The sequence below is a fragment of the Solanum lycopersicum genome, chromosome 6, assembly GCF_036512215.1.
Source record: "Solanum lycopersicum chromosome 6, SLM_r2.1".
Lineage (NCBI taxonomy): Eukaryota > Viridiplantae > Streptophyta > Magnoliopsida > Solanales > Solanaceae > Solanum > Solanum lycopersicum.
This window is the reverse complement of record NC_090805.1, coordinates 18444545-18452195: the sequence shown is the minus strand read 5'-3', so window position 1 is coordinate 18452195 and position 7651 is coordinate 18444545. Positions and strand designations below refer to the sequence as shown.

At 35.2% G+C, this 7651-nt stretch overlaps 1 long non-coding RNA gene across 1 annotated transcript; it reads right to left on the bottom strand.

Moving 5' to 3' along the window:
• Nucleotides 1-862: 862 nt before the first annotated feature.
• LOC138349033 (uncharacterized) lies at nucleotides 863-4108 on the bottom strand. The gene is made up of 2 exons (XR_011221562.1): nucleotides 3935-4108; nucleotides 863-1182 (listed from the first exon to the last, which is right to left on the bottom strand). It is a non-coding gene; the product is annotated as an uncharacterized lncRNA (long non-coding RNA).
• Between the last annotated feature and the right edge of the window lie 3543 nt (nucleotides 4109-7651).

Sequence of the window (7651 nt, the reverse complement as noted above, 5' to 3'; positions counted from 1 at the left end):
TTGAGGTGGATACCCATCCATGATTTGAGGAGGGGTATCTTGTAAAAACTTCCTTATCCCATAATTATGTGCCCACATAGGTATACAACTAGTGGATCCACTTAAGCAACAAAGAATAACCCTACCTTAGGCAAGTAGGGATCCTTTATCCAGTGAGGGTGACAGCGGGATTCCATGATTTAGCTCTCATGATCTATGTCGGTGAAACACTTATTCCCCTTATGTGAGATGTCATTATAGTTTCTTGATAGGTTCTACAAAGTGTAGGTAGTAGTATTGGATGCTACATAAGCATCGCACGAGTAGGCTTAGAGAGGTTCATAGTGAGTATCTCTCAATCCTTATGACTAATGGAAGAATGTCTCCTTAAGGAATGAATGAGTCTCTATGCAAGGTAATGGATAATGTTGACTTAGAGACTAATTGAGATTATGCATGTTTTACTTGGATTGTACTTATGTCTTACTTTCCTTGTCATGATTTAATGAATTCAATGTGCGTAGTCTTGGTGTCTCCACGGGAATACTTACTCTGAGTAGTTGCTACTTGCACATTGCAGAAATATAAACTAGAGTTGTCTTAGACAATAATCCTAATGTGATAATGTGATTCATAGAATGTTTATGTCTCTTAAATTCTTTATTGTGTAAAAGGAGGATATGATTGTAAGGTGAATTCACTTTAGATTATCTTAGTGTGTCACGACCGAAGTCTAGACCCTAGCCGAAACAGGCATCATTGACCTCTCAAAGGTCGCAGACAAGCCTACATACGTCATCCTTACATCATCTAGGTTAATTTTAGCGGAAAATTTGAAACATTTAGTTACTTGAAGTATACATAGACTTAATAGTAGGATACGTTACACTCATATAAGATTTATCTATATCAGTTCATAATCTTTCACAACAACTATCTAATACAAAGATACTCAGCTGTATGAAATAGTCATATCTGCATAAAATATAAATTTGCTAGAATGACACCAATACAATGTCTGAATATAATTGAGAAAGAAACGCTAGTTAAACATACTCAACTAGCTCAAGCCTACATCTATGCTAGAATATAACAGGCAAGCGGCCTCGAAAGCATGATGGCGTACCAAGTCCGGATGAATGCTCCACTTCAGGATAGCTTCAACATCATCTCATAAACTCTAGTGTCCACCTGTGCCTGCACCTAAAAGTAAAGAGTTGTATGGGATTAGTACACACTTGTACTAAGTATGTGTGTATGTAATCACACACCAAGGACATGCATGATTGAGAAGAGCTCTCTCCTAACGATATGATTTATTGAAAGTCAAGTAAGTGGACTTTCTAAATAAGATTAGGAAAGTCATGCTATGAGAGTAACATGCATCATCATACATATTATTTTGCACACAACACATAACATATTGCATATAGAACATAACATATTGCACATAACATATAACATATTTCATATCATTCACTCATATTCCATGAGATCTTGGAATCATGGACTTCACATTAAGACTTCCTAAAATGAGGACTCAACATATGGGACCTCAACTAGGGATTCTACTTTAGCAAGCACGGAGTTTGATTTATTCACTCTTACGTACTTCACTTTTATCCATTCATAGGCTAGTGTAAACACAATCTATACCTCGGATGTAGTTTAAGACTTTCATCGGGTTTACTTTGCAATAAGCAAGAATGACTTAGTGTCATTACTTGAGACTAGTTCACCTCTTGATTATCCTATCCAAACACCTTTGGTATCATTCATTTCATTATCTTTCATACTTTGAGGAACTTCAACTTTAACTGACATAGATCATGTGAGCATCATAAAATCGGGTTGTCTCCCCACACCGAAAAAAGGTGGAGTCACTGGTCAAGGTGAAACAAAGAACATACCTAGCTTGCTTAGGTGGAAACCACTGGCTAGTTCCTATTTTGGCAGCATAGTTGAAAGACAAGGAGATTTAGGGAGACCCAACCCGTCTGGATGGACAGTCTCATCTTGTGAGAATTACACGGACCTCTGCCTTCTCGAAAGAATGAATCGCAACTCATAGCTAGCCTATCGATACTCAGTATAAAGTTCCATTACATTCATCTCATACATCATAGAAGCTGATTTCTAGCATGAGGGCATCATAACTCATTTATTGATTTCTCATCTCATCATTTTGTATTAAGTGTGAATGGTCCTTACACTTACATGTAGAGTGTGATTGAGACTTGTCTCTTTATATTCAACACTCTCTTAGAGGAGTACTTTTGGTGACCTTATATAGGCGTAGGTAAAGCTTGTCTCACTTGCACTAGCCTCATACTATGGTTCTACCCTATTTTACTTAACATTTTTACGTTTCATATTTACTCACCTTTCATTATTTGTTCATCGTATCACATACATATGCTTTCTTGGAGTTCACATTGAGGGTAATGGATTCTATGCATAGATACAACATATCTCATTTGTACTAGCCTATCCTCATGTAGCCACTCTTTCTTTGCTTATTTATTGTTTAGTATAAATATACTCTCTTAGAAATTTAGTTTAATGACAGTGATTTTAGGCGTAGATCATCTTGTCTCACTTGCACTAGACTATAGTAATTTAGGTAGTCTGTTCTTTACATATTAACTATGAATTCATTCTTAACACTTTCTTTTGGAGTATTCTTGAGATTTGACTATACATTATTTTACACTCCCATTACGTAAATGTTCATTTCATCATATGTGAATGCACCTTTCCTTTTAGTATGTTTCACACTGTTACTTAACCCTCATAGGTTCACATCATTTCATCACATACATCTCAGGTTCCTTACTTTTAAACCTACTCTTGACTTATGGATCCATACGTACAATCCATGAGGCATCATTAATAATTCGTCTAAGTGACTCATACTTACCCAAGATAATGTGGTACAAGACTTATGCATCTTGTAAGTATGCCAAGGTCTAGAGTTTGATTCCGATGGGCAACATTCATTAATTATTTATTCACGTAACACTTGTGCATCAATACAAAATTGGGAAAGGGAACCCGATTTCGAATCCCTTTAGTAACACTTAATCTTATATTAAACTTTGATAATTGTATTTTTCAGACTTGGGGGACCCTAGGTCGATCCTATCACCCCCATATATTTTTCTTTCTTTTCCCTCCTCTCTTTTTCGTTTAAGGCCAAGAGGATGTGGGATCGATCCCCCACAACCTCATTTTATTTCTCTTTAATTTCCTCTTAACTCTCTAAGCTATCCAAGAGGTTTTGGATTCAATCTCCTCTCACCTCATTTCTTTTATTTATTTATTTTATTTTGCAGCTTTCATATAGTGAGATCTCGGGTTCAATCCCCAATGACCTCACATGTTTTAATTAATTTTTTAAATTTCCTGAATTCCCAATATTTGGCCAAAACCAAATATCCAGCAAGTTGGAAATTTCATAACATTTTTGCAGCCTATTTTATCACCCTTTTTCACATTAAACTTAAGACATCTCGAGTAGTTTAGGTAGATCTGTAGGTGCATTTTCAAGGTTACTTTAAATCAAGAATTATCACCTAGTTCAGCAACATTATACTCATAAGAACATCACGCTTTTAACATATTCATACACGTAAATAACAACATTTTAACAAGTATATTTAAGACATCAAACCGTGGCTAACTCACGGCACACACATGCACAAACAAGTTAACGTAATTCACATTTTCAGAACAAATCTTTCATTTCTCATATAATTTTGAATACATATTCAAAAACATAATCACAACCAGCCCTAAAATCATTTACCAAAAGTCATACCAACGCATACTTTAAATTTTTCAAAGGATCTAATGTCAGGGGCATGCAACGGGGTACAATCTTAGTTTTTGACTGGAATTAAGTTGAACTTAGGGGTCTCTTGGGAAAGGTACCACGAGAGAAGAACACGCATACCTTAATATCGTTCAACACTTGTTTCAATGCTTCCAACTTTCCACAAAACCAAGACTCACCACCGAAACCCCGTTGAGGAACCCCTTTTTGTTTTAGTTTTTAGAATGTCTTTCCTTTTGAGTTTTAACGGTCAACTTCTTGATGAAATTTGTTTTTTATTTTGTTCCTTTTCTTTTATTGAAGATTAGTGCAAAAGAGGGTGAGAGTAGATAGAGAGACATGAGAATGAGTGGATTAGGATTAGGAGAGTTAGGTGGAGACTTAGTCAAACCAGGACTCCTCATTATTTATTAATTTTATTATAAATATGATTTTTCTTTAATTAAATCAGAAAATTAAATATTAGTTAATTCAACTAATTCACTAAATATTAATTAATTCATTTAATTTGTTGCTTCCACCCAGGTTCGAACTCGGGCTAAGCTTAAATTCGCATAAGGGTAAAATTCGGTCAACCCCTACCAAAATTGCTCCTTAACCATATTAATTAATTAATTAATTAATATTTAGGGTAATTACAATACTAAACTTAGTCAAACTAGGACTTCTCATTATTTATTAATTTTATTATAAATATGATTTTTCTTTAATTAAATCAGAAAATTAAATATTAGTTTATTCAACTAATTCACTAAATATTAATTAATTCATTTAATTTGTTGCTTCCACCTAGGTTCGAACTCGGGTTAAGCTTAAATTCGCATAAGGGTAAAATTCGGTCAACCCCTACCAGAATTGCTCCTTAATCATATTAATTAATTAATATTTAGTGTAATTACAATACTAAACTTAGCCTGGACCCCTAGACCCTCCAAATTTGAGATTACCCTTTTCAAGTCCGGTTAAGACACATCCGGGTGAATCTTAATATTCTGGTGCCCTACATGGCTGGACCCAAACTTGCCAAGCTCAACTTACTCACCAAGTTAGTTGGCTTGTCTGTAGCATAGGTTCAGAGGTCTGGTTCTACGCTCATCAATCTGTGTGAACCTGGTCTAATCTTAGGCATTCTAGATACATTAGGCATTACTTAGCATAGTCATTTTAGGGTTGTTACATAGTGTGTATGGTGGTAGGAGACACTATCCATACATTGCACAAGGTATAGCCGAAGGGTTTCTTGAGGTGAAGGTTAAAAGATAAAGGCAATAGTTTCCTTCTATTATTGTCTAAATGTGAAGTCATGACTTATATAATGTTTATACTTCTTCATGATGTCTTTTATGCTATTATTCTTGATATTTTAAAAGTGGAATAATACAATGATTTCCAATCAAATTGTCCCTTTTAAGCATGTTTTTGCATTGTCATCATACTTGGTACATTTTTTGTACTGACCCATATTCTTCATGTTTTTTCTACAAGTGTAGGTTAAGGCACGTGATATTCCTTCTACCTAGTTTGAAGTGTTGGGTCACTTTCTTCCAAGACAGGGTATGTCCCCATGATTTGTGGACAATACTTAATGTTTCCTTAAATTTATGCAATAGACATTTTAGTAGTTATTTTAAATTGTAAAGGGTTGTGTCCTTAGTATGTTTAAGATAGGGTCTAGGATAGCCATGTTAGACTTTGTCTTCCGCTATATTTACAATTTTATATTAAATGAAATTTTATTTTTTCAGACTTAAATAAGTTTTAATTCCTCACTATTTCTATATCGAATGCAATGAATGCCAAGAGGCTTGTATGAGACCCCATTTAGGATCAAGTATGCCGTGTTGCGACATGGGGGGGGGTGCTCTTGGGTCGTGTCAGTGAGATAATCCTTTAAAGATGGATGATGTTTAAGAAGTTGGTGCTTCAAAACCAAACTCATGGAATTCCCAATAATATGTTGATGCAATACTTCTATAGAAGACTCAACTTGGTGAACAAAGAAGTTACTGATCAACTTGTTCCGAAAGATATAATGGAACAACCATATGAAGTACCGTCTCAACTCCTTGATTGCATGGCCATGATAAATAGGGAATGGTACACTAGTGAGGACCAAGTCTCCCTCTCAATTTTAGAATAATAAAAGAGTAGATCAAAAAGGATCAAAAGAGACACCAAAACATGGCAAGGATGATGACCCAACTGGATATCTTGTCTAAGAATTTTATGGGTGGTGGCACAAAGAGTGTTAATTATGTGGGTGTTTGTGAAGTAAAACCTAATGAGGCACAATTTGAAGCGCTGTAAAATGAGAAAGTGAACTTGATTATTTCCTTTTTTATTTCTCGTGGTCAACAACACTATCCTACAGTCTAAGTGTCTACGCATCGAAGCTAGTTTAGTAACCTAACCAAGTGTTTGGGTTGTACCCCAAGAGAGTGGTAGTGAAAGTAGTAGCTACTTAGAAATTCTATGTAAATAGTGATAGTTTAAGACATTTTTGAATATTAAAACAAATTAAATTCAGTTTGTGATACCAAAGTGTCAAATATCAAGATTTTTTTGTCATAAGTGGTAGAATGTAATAAAATAAATGAGAAAATGTATGGGACAGAGTTCTTTGGGTGTGATTGCTATATGTGAAGAATAAAGTGGTTGGTACATGATTTCGGTAGCTAATTTCGAAAGATAGTGATTACTAGGCTAAGTTTTAGGTGAAAGCAAGTTCCCTCTCAAGCTACTTACCCCATATCAAATAGATTCCTCTAAAACACTGACTACTCTAACCTATCTAGCCTACGCCTTATCCACACTCGTTCTTTTTCCCGGATTGCTTGGATATGGGACTAGGGCTCACCCTCTCGTGCTGAACCTCATATCGACCCACTCCTTTGGGGATCATTCTAGTGGTCTTAGTTTCACAACCTCCCTCTTGATCAAGTCAAAAACACATGGGTGATTTTGTTTTTACAACTACAAACCCATTAGATAAAACCACAACCACTAGGTGAAATCACCATTAAAATGAAATCTAAGCTGCAAACAAGCAACACCCAAAAAATTAATCAACCCATAATTGCTTTATCACACCCCAAGAACGGGGGTTTTAGCCACACATCATGTTATAATCAAATATACTTAAAATGGTAAAGGAATCAAGTGGGTATAAGATATTAAACCTTAAAAGTAGCAAAGGAAGGTAAATGGAGAAGACCCACTTCCAATATAAGAACAAAGTTTCTAAAATAAAAATATCAAGTGTTATTGTTTCACTGTCTAATTTTCTATATAAATAATGAAAGAGTTCAGTATTTATAGACTTCAGAATTGTGCTGGCGAATATTTTCAACATGGTTAGTCATGATTGCTGAGTGATTTTGTGAATCGCACCTCGTTAAATTCATCACCGCTTGCATGTTGCATTTTTGGTCTATTTGTTCTAGATTGATGGGAGGAAATCTTTTATTTTTGCAGAACTAATCAGTGAGACGCTGATTGTTTATTTTCGTCGCTTTTTGATCGACTTCTTTTAGGGCTTACTTGTTGTACCAGAGGGCGGAACTTCTCTATATTGTGGGTCCCCAAGTGTGTTTGGCGATAAAATTTTTTGCATCTTCAGCTCTTATTCTTCGTTTTGCTTCCATTTTGCGCTTAAGTTTCCATGATCCTACCAAATCTTCAAATACCTGAAACATAGGAGTTTTGATCAAATATTGAGATAAAATAAACAATCGAGGACACTATTTCCATTTAAATAGTCCCTGGACGAGTACACTTTGAGGACACATCAACACCCACAATTTAAACTTTTGCTTATCCTCAAGTAAAACTCAAGTT